At 44.8% G+C, this 12,495-nt stretch overlaps 1 long non-coding RNA gene across 4 annotated transcripts; it reads right to left on the bottom strand.

Moving 5' to 3' along the window:
• Positions 3,436 to 5,555, bottom strand: LOC109717501. 4 transcript variants are annotated; one of them, XR_002218197.1, is made up of 6 exons: positions 5,541 to 5,555; positions 4,975 to 5,350; positions 4,773 to 4,872; positions 4,569 to 4,700; positions 4,394 to 4,478; positions 3,436 to 3,472 (listed from the first exon to the last, which is right to left on the bottom strand). It is a non-coding gene; the product is annotated as an uncharacterized LOC109717501 (long non-coding RNA). The 4 variants fall into 4 exon arrangements; XR_002218198.1 differs by lacking the exon at positions 5,541 to 5,555 and having other exon boundaries at positions 3,440 to 3,472; positions 4,975 to 5,107; positions 5,187 to 5,349; XR_002218199.1 differs by lacking the exon at positions 5,541 to 5,555 and having other exon boundaries at positions 3,442 to 3,472; positions 4,394 to 4,475; positions 4,975 to 5,343.

Here is a 12,495-nt window from a genome sequence, read left to right as displayed (position 1 = left end):
GTTCGATTTTGACCGTTCATTTTATGCCCACTTGATGGACTTTATTATGATTTTGAAAATTTACGAAATTTATTTTCTAGAAGTTTTAAATACTCTAGATCATATTTAACGGAGTGGATCGTCGATTCGGAAGCTCCATCATCGAAAACAACTTATGAGTACGAGGGCTCCAATACTCATAATAGTATAGTAGCCATGGCCTATATATATATATATATATATATATATATATAAAGGGAGAGAGTAGAGGGGTTTGCGGGGACACGTGTCACCCTGTGGTCGCCCAAATTCTCCTTTAATATAGCTAAATAGAAATAGATTTTCAAATTCAACCATAGGCGGAATGGATGATGAGATTCCACATCACAAGGTTTTGGCGAGCTAAATAAGTAGAGATAGTTTGAGTTTTGTTGTCTCATTTTGGTGAAAATATGGTATATGTGTTAGGAAACAATATAAAGGATTTGGTGGAATTTATGAATTATCAAAATTTATACATGTAAAGATAAATCTACATAATAATTATTGTCAAAAATATTATAGTTATAAAATAATATTTATGATGAATCTCTAAAATTTATAAGGAAATTGTAGTGTTTGACAACTGATCTGTCGTGCACCTAGTTTTTCTTCCGTACTGAAGTCTAACATTATAAATGTACTATCAAATTTAGAATTTGTGATTTTCTTATTGAATGGACCTTCTTTATTTGGGACTAAACTATTTTCTTGAGCCGCGTTGCTTTTCGTTGATATGTTGAATGAACTAGTGAATGAATCACATACATTTAGAGCTTACTGTTTTCGCTAGCTGGAAATCATACTCCAAGTTGGTTAACACATGAAGGACTACAATTTTTATTGAGTACCATTCTTTATTAAAGGCCAAAAAAATTGTGAAATTCTTATTAGAATTATTGTTATTATGTTCATTTCTTTGCAATTCATTAGGCTAAGTTTTGTATCTGTCACTGGATTATACACATTTATATATGTACTCATCTAATTAAGGTTCTTGTTGTTTTGAAGTCTACAGACACTACAATAAATAAGGTTTGTTCCAGCAGTTTTTTAGCCAGCAGTTAAGCTAACTGCTGCTAAAACTATATTATACCAGCATTTTTTTATTTTTTTCGTAACATTTAATAAACCACTGGTATAGTGGTAATAATTTTTAATGGTATAAACAATAGTAGGCCTATTTTTTTTAACTTATTTTATTAATTGGGCCAACAATTGGGCTAACATTGGGTTTGAATAAGGTTTGTGAATAAACAGAGCTCACTCTCTCTCTCTCCCTCTCTCTCTTTCTCTCTCTCATCTTCCTCTCTTTCCCTATGAGCTCCACCACAAGCGACTACTTGTCGTATGGGTTGGCTTCGGAAAAGCCGGAGTGGCACGAAACCCAAAAAGTGTATCGGAGTTGAGCCCACGAGAGCAATAGTGCAAAACCTGCACTTGGCAGATTCTACTCTCGGGGACCGATCCCTGGCGGGGGGGACTGGTTCCCGTAGCTGGGGGTTGCGGCGGACGTGTGATGCAACCGGTCCCCAAGCCAGAGGGACCGATTCCCGTACGCGTAATCTGGCTGAAGGCTTTCGGGGACCGGCCTCCCGTGGAGGGACCGGTCCCTCCGCGCGAAAAGTGCCCAGGCGGGGCAGGTTGAGAAAAAGTGGAGGGGCTTAGCTGCACTTGTTACATTAGATGAGAGTATTAGAGAGAAAGGCTCTCTCTCTTTCTCTCATCTACTCCCAAACACCCTCCCTCTCTCTCTCTCTCTCTCTCTAAGTTCTTTCTCTCTCTCCCTCTCTTGAAGCAAAGTAGGAGGAGAAGAAGAAGAGAAAGAAAAAGGAGGAGGGAAAGGTGGAGAAGAAGAAGGAGATCAAGGAGAAGGCCTTAGACACCTCCATCTCCCTCTCATCTTCCCTTTGGAGCTAGCACTAGAGGTAAGCTCTAAACCCTAACATGGTAGAGCCTAGGGTTTTGGGTTTTTGGCTTTTGAGATGAGGTCAAATGGACCTCTAGCACCATTAATGGTGGACTAGAGCTAGAGGCTAGGGTTTCATGGTACTTTTGCATGATGTAAACCCTAGGGCTCCAAATTGGGGCTTTTCTTGTTAGAGGGTTTTGATCTCATTTGAGGGCATCTAAACCTAATTGGTGGGTGTCTAAACGCGTTGGCGAAGTCAGAATTACGATTCGTCGAGCGGATAAAAAGATATTGACAAAACAATATTGAATGAGCTTTGTTTCTACCTAGGTGGTGGAGACCTCGTCGTAAAGCATACCGAATAGCGTTTCCGAACCCTCCACATCATCAAAAGGTGGGTGGTGTCATTCCGAAGCAACCGGACTCCTTTCTATGTCTTAGCATTTATGATTTGCATCTCTTGCATTTTGCATTGTAGGATTGTATTGTAATTTCCGTTCCTTATGCTTGCTAATAATATCAATGTATGAGTAGAAGTGCATGATTATGGCTAGATGAGGATTGGGTCTTGACATTTGAATCCTATAGTGCCGCGGAAAAGAGATGAACTCAATGAATGTAAAGACATGATGAATGGTATATGACTTAGTGTAAATAACACTAGAGACATGTGAGCTTAGGGATAGGTGGATTCCCTAGAAAATGACTTGTTGTATAAACACATGATGTGGCCAAACATAGCATTTGGACATAGGGATAGGTGGATTCCCAAGTGTTTTGTAACCCTAGAGGTTAGGATAACCCTCGAGGCGAGAGGGTTGATCATACTCACAGTCTGTTTATACTTATGGTGGTCGCTCCACCCGAGTCTTCGTGCACTCCGAAGTTTGGTGTGAGAGGGACGAGTTGATGTCCTGCAAATGGCCCCGGGTTTGAGAGCGAGGTGCGTCTCCTTACCATACGAGGTTTGAGGTGAGTCGTGAGCGAACCCAAGTGGATCGCCAAGGATTGATTGAACAAGAGTATAGCATTGTTAATTGAACATTGCTTATTGGACATTATAGTTGGACATGGTAGTATAGTAGTTGACATTTCACTATATGATACATGCATGCATGATATAGGATTTTGGGTATAGTAGCATAGTTTTCCTATTATGTCATTTACAGCTTTGATATCCATCTATCTATTTGTCACGCCCCGGATATCTCGTTCCCCGGGCACGCCGACAAATCCGCCGTATACAAAGGGATTTCCCCTGTATACGAAGCGTCAAAGTACCAGTAGAAATACGATACTACAAACAGTAGCATAGAGCTGATAAAAAAAACTAAATAACTGAGTTTCATATACATAGCTAGAATCCAAAATACAAGGCTACTCGCACTGGCGAGTTAAACAACTATGTACATAAACTCCAAAACAACAACTACCTGCAGTAGGGGAAAGCCTCTAGCTCTGACTGTCGGGTAGGGCTCTAGCTCGCAACGCCCTTGCCTCGATCCTGGTCGGCGGAAGATGCAGCAGCCGACACCTGTGGCTCTGTAAAACACAAGTAACAACTGGGCGTGAGAACTACTGTAAAAACAAGTAGTCCTCAGTGGGTACCGCCCAAAACGACATCGGTCACCCACTAAGTCTACAGAAGGGAGCAAGGATAGAAGGAAAAGCAGGAGGTACACTCTACCGCTATCAACCACTATACTATCAGGCTCTACGCTAATCAACTGTAGAAAATGTCAAATCTGACCCAATCCAATCGGGACTGTAAGCATACCCGTCCCCGGGACTGTGAATACACCCGTCCCTGCCCCGTTGCGACTATCGGGCTCTATCCACACTAACTGGTCCGTGGAGAGCAAGTCCAACTGGCATGAGCGACACCAACGCGAAAGCACAAAGCCTGACTCCGGAGTGGCACTCGTGGGCGCTACCCAACCGAGTATGCAGCGTATCTCTGTCGAGCTCAAACAGGCTCTGAAAAGCCAAAGTCAAGTAACCGACTCAAACTGGTCTAACCACCAACAGGTAATGTGCCCTCGGCACAATCTGACGCCAAAAAGGCGATACGGGTCCACCGTCAACTCTGACGGCACCCACCAGTCCGGAACAACCTGAACGATCCTGTAAAAATCCACTCGGCGCACCAGCACGAGCGTAAATGTAATCTAAACTACCTGGAGTACTCGTCTCGAAGATACTGCGACAGTACAATTTAATAACGGCTCCTAGAGCTAAATCAGGCAGTTTAAACAAGTGACAGGTCCAAATCGCAGGTTTTCTCCTAATTCAATTTCCAAGTCCAACATGTATAACCTACTTAATTTATTACCACATGCTCCAAATTCAGATTTGCAATCTACAATATAATCCATGAATTCGAGCTAGAATAGAGTATCCAAAGGTCGAAAATTATACATGCCGACGAATATGAACTTAGGAGTCAAAACCGATGTAACCCACCTCTCAAGCAACTCCTGGCAGCGAAGAAAGTGGCCCGGATCCAAAATGATCCCTCGCTGGTCCGTCGAAGTCCCCGGTTCTCCTGCTGCGAAGAAGTAAACCCAATTACACTCAAAATCACGAAATCTGCCCAGAAAATAGCAGCGAAGAAAGCGTTAAATCCGACCAAGCTAACCTTATCCAAATTCAGCAAACAAGGGTCCTGAAGCTTCGTCTCGAAGTCACGAATCCAATGGCCCAGGTTTCGCTGAATTCCGACGCTCCTACGCAGAGAACGGGCCAGAATACGAAACGTCGACGCTGGAACCTGCGAAACAGCATCTCTGAAATCTGCTCGGCAAACAGCAGCCTAGTAAAACTAGGGTTCGACAGGGCAAACCTGCTCCAAAAATCGCGATCTTGGGCTCAGAATCTTCGTCTCGAAGTCGCGAATCTAGCACGCCAAATTTCGTCGCGTTTCGACATTCCTACACAGAGAACTAGGTAAAACACGGCGGGTCAATGCTGGAATCAGCAATCAGCACTTCAGAGTCTGCTCGGCAAACAGCAACTCAGTAAAAAGGGATTTCGACAGAGCAAACCTTCTCCAAATCGGGCGAGTAAGGATCCTATGGATTCGTCTCGAAGTCTCGGTTCCAACGAATCAAGTCGCGTCACGTTCCGATGCTCCTGCGCGGAAAACGAGCCGAAACACCGACGGTCGACACTGAAATTCTGCGAAAACAGCACAATGCTCGGATTCAATGGAGCTTGAAGTAGAGAAGAAATCCATGGAGGAAAGAGAGCTACCCACCTCTAACAGCGACTCCAATTCCGGCACGGCGTCGAGAACGACGGAAACACTTCCTCGCCCGGCCTCCTCGTGAAACTACGGCGATGCTCGTATGCTCGGACGGCTCCGCGGCGTGACGTCGACGACGGAAAGCTCCACACGAGCTCCTCCTTGCTCCCAACCGGCTAGAGAGAGAGAGAGAGACAATGAAAGTTAATTAAGGAGATGGTGGTGGTGGCATCCTCGGTTAAATCAGCATGCAAGGGGAGAGGGAGGCACGTGGCATACTAATATATATATATATATATATATATATATTAGGATACTACATTCTCCCCCACTACAAAAACTTTCGTCCTCGAAACTGAAATGTACCTCTGCTCAGGCATCGAACAAGTAGGGATAAGTCTCCCTCATCACCGTCTCAGGCTCCCAAGTTGCCTCCCGCTCATCATGATTACTCCACTGCACTTTCACATACGGGATGACCCGGTTGCGCAATTCTTTCGTCTCCCGAGCAAGAATCCGCAACGGTCGCTCCTTGTATCTCAGATCCTCGCCAATCTCAAGTGGAGTAAAGTCAATCACATGAGAGGGATCGAAAACGTATCTCCTCAATGCTGAGACGTGGAAAACATCGTGGATGCCAGCAAGTCGCGGGGGTAGAGCTATCCTGTATGCAACCGGTCCGATACGCTCCAATACCTCGAAAGGGCCAACAAACCGTGGACTAAGCTTTCCACATACTCCAAATCGGCGTATCCCTCTGGACGGCGAGACTTTGAGAAAAACATGATCTCCAACCTGAAACTCCAAGTCTCGTCTCCTGGTATCGGCGTAGCTCCTCTGTCGGCTCTGTGCTGTCAAAAGGTGTCGTCGAACGACTCTCACCTTTTCCTCAGCCTCAAGTAGAATCTCTGGTCCAAGTGTCCCCCGCTCACCCACATCACTCCAAAACAGGGGGGATCGACATCTGCGTCCATACAACGCCTCAAACGGAGCCATCTGGATGCTCGCTTGATAGCTATTGTTGTACGCAAACTCAACTAGTCTCAAATGCTGATACCACCCTCCTCCAATGTCCAGGACACAAGCCCTTAGCATGTCTTCTAGAGTCTGAATGGTCCGCTCTGACTGACCATCTGTCTGTGGGTGGAACGCTGTGCTGAAATGTAGCTGTGTATCCAAGGCTGTCTGAAGACTCCTCCAAAACTGGGATACAAACCTCGGGTCTCTGTCTGATACAATCGACACTGGCACGCCGTGCAGCCTAACGATTTCATCCAAGTATAGCTGCGCAAGTCTCTCCCTGGACCAGGTAGTCTGAACCGGTAGGAAGTGAGCAGACTTAGTCAGTCTGTCCACTATCACCCAAATTGCATCGGAGCCACCCTGCGCTCTAGGCAATCGAACGACGAAGTCCATCATGATGCACTCCCATTTCCACTCGGGAACTGGCAGACACTGAAGCTTGCCAGCAGGCACCTGATGCTCGGCCTTCACCTGTTGGCAAGTCAAACACTGAGCCACAAATCTGCCAATGTCCCGCTTCATTCCAGGCCACCGGAGTCATGCCTTAAGATCCTTATACATCTTGGTTCCCCCAGGGTGCACCGTATAAGGGGAACAATGAGCCTCTCTCAGAATATCTGCTCGAATCTCCGGATCCATAGGCACACACAGTCGGTCCCTGTACCGTAGTACTCCCGAACTGTCCACTGCAAAACCCTCAGCCTGCCCCCTGTCCAGCTGCTCTCTAACCCTCAACAAGAACGGGTCTCCACTCTGTTTTTCTCGGATCCTATCCAACAGAGTGGGCAGTAGTACTAGAGACGTCAGCCTCGCCGTAGACCCAGGGGGTACTATCTCGAGTCCCAGCCGCTGCAGCTCCTCGAGTAGGGGTCTCTGCTCAGTAATCCTCAAACTCAGGCTATGCACTGACTTCCTGCTCAGCGCATCTGCCACCACATTCGCCCTGCCGGGATGATACTGAATACTAATGTCATAGTCCTTCAGTAACTCCAACCACCGGCGCTGTCTCAGATTCAGCTCCCTCTGTGTGAACAGATACTTGAGACTTTGATGATCGGTGAATACCTCGCAGTGCTCGCCGTACAAGTAATGCCGCCAGAGCTTCAAAGCAAAAACCATCGCGGCAAGCTCCAAATCATGTGTAGGGTAATTCTTTTCATAATCCTTTAACTGCCTTGAAGCATAAGCAATCACCCTACCATGCTGCATCAGCACGCAACCAAGTCCACTGTGCGATGCATCACTGTAGATCACAAATCCTTCGCCCATAACAGGAAGGGCAAGGATAGGAGCCGACATCAACCTCAATCTCAACTCGTCAAAGCTCCTCTGACAGTCGTCGCTCCAGACAAAACGAATCCCCTTCCGCGTCAAGCGTGTGAGGGGTGTGGAAAGCTTCGCAAAGCCTTCCACAAACCGACGGTAATATCCTGCCAGTCCCAGGAAGCTCCGTACCTCAGTAACCGTCGTCGGTCTAGGCCAATCTCGAATCGCCTCAATCTTCTTCGGGTCCACTGCTACGCCCTCAGCTGAAATCACGTGGCCCAAGAAAGCAACCTCCCGTAGCCAGAACTCGCACTTCTTTAACTTGGCATACAACTTCTTCTCGCGCAGAAGCTGTAGCACAATCCTCAAGTGCTCCTCATGCTCAGCATCACTCCGGGAGTAAATCAGGATATCGTCGATGAAGACTACCACAAACCTATCCAAGAACGGCTTGAACACTCTGTTCATCAAATCCATGAATGCGGCAGGGGCATTCGTCAATCCAAAAGGCATCACCGTGAACTCATAATGCCCGTACCGAGTCCGAAAAGCCGTCTTGGGAACATCCTCGGCCCTCACCCTCAGCTGGTGGTAACCTGACTGGAGATCAATCTTCGAAAAGACACAAGATCCTTGCAGCTGATCGAATAGATCATCAATGCGCGGCAGAGGATACTTGTTCTTGATGGTCACTTTATTCAGCTCCCGGTAATCCACACATAACCTGAGCGAACCATCCTTCTTCTTTACAAATAGCACTGGCGCTCCCCAAGGCGACACACTGGGTCTCACAAACCCTTTATCCATCAAATCCTGAAGCTGTGCCTTTAGCTCTCTCAGCTCTGCCGGCGCCATCCGATAAGGTACCTTTGAGATTGGTGCAGTTCCAGGAACTACATCAATCACAAACTCAATCTCCCTCTCCGGCGGCAATGTCGTCAACTCAGGGGGAAACACATCCGAAAACTCGCGGACTACTGGGATGTCCTCGAGTCTCGGCGCCGCCGTAGGTACCTCCACAACTGTCGCTAGGAAAGCGATACACCCACTGCTCAGCATCTGTCGAGCCCTCGCCGAAGATATCCAGGTGGCAAACAGCGTGCTCCTGCAGCCTCTGAAAGTAAACTCCTCCTGGCCTGGCTCGCGGAACGTCACCGTCCTCGCTCCACAGTCGATCGTAGCATAGTACCGCGCCAGCCAATCCATACCGAGCACGACGTCGAAGTCCTGCAGCTGCCCTAACACCAACAGGTCTGCGGGCATGACCCACGAGTCCAACTGCACCGGACACGACCAACAACACTCCGCAACCTGTAAAACATGGTCCGGGATCTGCACCTCTCGTGCCTGTGACAATGCCCCTAACTCTAGACCATGCAACAATGCAAATGCTCGGCTAACAAAGGAATGCGATGCACCAGTATCAAAAAGAGTGCGAACTCTAATGCCAGAAATCAAAGTGATACCTGCCACCACTCGGTCGGCTGCTGTAGAGTCCTCCACCTGAGCTGCATAGACTCTACCACTCGGAGCCTGCTGTCGACGCTCACCCTGTCGCGGCATGGACGACCTATCCTCCTGGCGGTAACTCGGTGCTGCTCTGTAAGTCTGCTGAGGTGCTGGTGGAGCTGAAGCAGATGATGGTGCTGGAGATGCTGCTCTGGGACAAGCTGCCCTCATGTGTCCCGGCTGACCACATCCGTAGCACCGGCCCTCCCTCTGCTCACACTGTCTGGGCCAGTGTGGTCCTCCGCAGATCACACACTGCGGCGCCCTCTCAGGCTGTCCTCTCTAACGGGAGTCTCTGGATCGCTGACGTCCCGAGAACCCACGACCCTGAGAACGCGATCGTGGAGGTCTCGGCGGACGCCTGCTACTCGACTGGCCTCCGTCGTCTGGAGCTGGGCGCTTCCTGTCCTGACTCTGTCCCGGCCCCTGAGCCCTCTCTCGCAGTGACACCTCTCTTCTCTCCTCCCATAGTGCCTGCTCAATAGACGCGTCCAAAGTCCTCGACCTCTGCGCCCTAACCAACCTGAACAGGTCGGGTCTCAAACCCTGCTCGAACAAGTAGACCCTATGCGCCTCGTCTCTGGCCACGAACGGAACACAGTTCAGGAGTCTAGTAAACTCCCGAACATACTCCTGAACTGTCCGCTCGCCCTGCTGGATCCTCTTCAAATCCTCAATCTTCTGTTTCATGCTGTTGGGAAAATACATCCCATACAGCATTCCACAGAACTCATCCCACCTCAGCTCTGCTGCCACCAGTCCCTGGTCACGCCTCACTCTCCGCCACCAATCACGTGCATCACCAGACAAACAGTGTACTCCCAGAGGTACCTGCTCCCCCTCTGGAACGTACAGATCCTCGAATAACCTCTCCATAGCACTGACCCATCCCTCAACGACCCAGGCCTCAGTGCCTCTACCATCAAAGATCGGTGGATCAAATGATCCAAATCGGCGGAAACGAGCTAACCTCTCCGTCCACCGCTCCTGCTCGGCCTCAGTCAACGGTACAGGCCCCCTGGCAGGCGCAACCGGCGCTGTAGGAATCTCCACTGGTGGGGGCATAGCTGCGGCTGGAGCTGACGCTGGAGTAGTCGGGAGTGGAACAGTCTGCTCTGGTACACTCGGTGCTGAACTCGGCGACTGAGCTATCCTCTCACACAACCTCTGCAACAACTCTCCCTGCTGCCTCGTCACCTCAGTCAGGCAGTCAACTGTGCACTCAGATCAGGGGATGCGCTAGCCTCAGGTCGCGCACTCGGCTCTCCAACAGGGGGTGCACTAGCCCGTCATCCAGACCTTGGCTCAGCCGAGACTCGCCGCACATGTCCAGCTGGTGAACCGGCTCTGATACCAAATATAACGACCCAGCCCACTAGCAACAATAACTCGTTGGGCCCAACAACCGGCCCAAAATGCTTAAGCCCAGTTATTATTACTAGTGTCTAAGTCTCTTATAAACCCAATGACAACTACATTTCCATCCGATGTGGGATTATTGGGGTGTCACAAGAAACCTATTTATAAATGCCTTATTATTTAGGGATCTTAATACATTTCACCCTTACAATTCATATAGGCTCAATGATATGCGAATTTTACTTGTGCAATTCTCTGTTAGTGAAAATATATTACTTTATAGTTGAGACAAGATGTTTGATTCATAATTACATTGTTGAATACATTACAAAATTTCAATTTTATAAGAAGTATAAGTTTTATACGTAATTAATTTCTTTTCATAATTGTTAGGGAATAATTATATAATATTTCCTATATTGCTTTGCTAGCATAGAGATGTTCAAATTGTCCATATATTCAAACTCCCAAGTTTTAAAACTCATCGATTCATTAAATAATTATATTTCTTACATAGCCGCATGACAAAATGATTATATTGTTCATTAAGATCAAATGGGCTTGTAATTATGCTCACGAAAACGATTTATTGCCCGCGAAATTTCCAATACCTACTAATATTTACTTAATTATTTAATTCTCAAATTATTATAATATATATATTACTTAAATAATATTTAATTATTATATATTTTTAGTAATTTGATATTAATACTTAATAATTTTTATAATAAATAAAAGACAAACTTAAAAATTGCATGAAATTTAGAACAATACAGATTAAAATTAAATTTAATATAATTAATTTTTTAATAAAAAATTAATTAAAATATTTATTAAAAAAATGTATAGTTTTTTTGCGAGAATAGGAATTCTCGCTAGGACAAGAATAGGGATTATCGCAGGAGAAAAGACAGGGAGAATTATCCTTGTTACCTGATGACGTGGTGGAGATGGTGTTTATAAATTTCTGCAGAGGGACGAGGCCTCTAAATACTGCATGTATATGTAATCTCAAGAATGGAGGGCAAAGTAACTGTTTTAAATAATAGATAAAAAAGTATTGTTAATTATATAATTATTTTTAATAAACATTTTCACTACTTATAGTATTTTTATTAACCTTTATATTAGTTTTTATAGATTTTTTTAATATCCCAACTTATTGAGGTAAAGATTATTATGATTTGGCGTTTTGACAAATATAAATTTTATGATCATTGGTTAATCCTCCAATATCACAAATAGTATATATAATATAACATAACTATCCCCTAAAATTTAGGAAAATCTCTAATCTCCTAAAATTTGGGAGAAAGATAGAAAATCATATTGTATATATAAATGCATCAAACATTATGTTTGCTAGTTTTTTCACCTTCGCACGAGCAACAACCAATGTCATTTGTGTGACATCTCACAAGGAAAGAATGAACCAACAACTATGAAGGTCATTTGTTTAGCTTATCCAACTTTTTCATTTAGCTGTATAACTAAAGTTCGTATTTTATATATGGTGTATATATATTTATGTAAATACCTAGTCAATATGACACTAATGTGTAATAGTTGCATGTACATATATAATAGTAAAACATAGCATAAGAATACATAAATGTTTAAGGCTATGAGTGTAAAAATTATTTTTTTTAGTAGAATACAATTTTGCTTCAAACGTACATGTAAATACTTTCGATAGTAATTGTTGAAGAGTTATAATGGTAAAATGCATTATGACCCCTCAATTATAAGCCAATTCGAATAGGGCCTTCAACTTTATATTTTTCTATTGCCTTTTCGGCAAATTTGAATTTTTCTTATGGGTACTATTTTAGTTAATTAAGATAGAAGTTTACTGTTAATGACTTTTAACTATTATCTATTAATTTTTCTAGTTTTATTTACTACAAGATTAAAGATAAGATTAGTGCGGAGTTCACTGTTATCTCAATTTTAATCAACTACATAACTCATTTATCACTCTATTCAAAAAAGTAAAATTTAAAAAAGTCTCAACAAAAATAATTAGAAAAATAAAGCTGAGAGGTCTATTTCTATAGTCTAGTGCTCTATATACCCTTTTTTTAGTTATCACAAATACTAGTTATTAGAGAGTATTGAATGTCATTGATAAGATCTACAAATTAGAAGTCATAATTAAGTT

Source organism: Ananas comosus, linkage group 11 (genome assembly GCF_001540865.1).
Source record: "Ananas comosus cultivar F153 linkage group 11, ASM154086v1, whole genome shotgun sequence".
Classification (NCBI taxonomy): Eukaryota; Viridiplantae; Streptophyta; class Magnoliopsida; order Poales; family Bromeliaceae; genus Ananas; species Ananas comosus.
The sequence above is the reverse complement of the archived record's forward strand: the minus strand, read 5'-3'. Positions and strand labels throughout refer to the sequence as shown.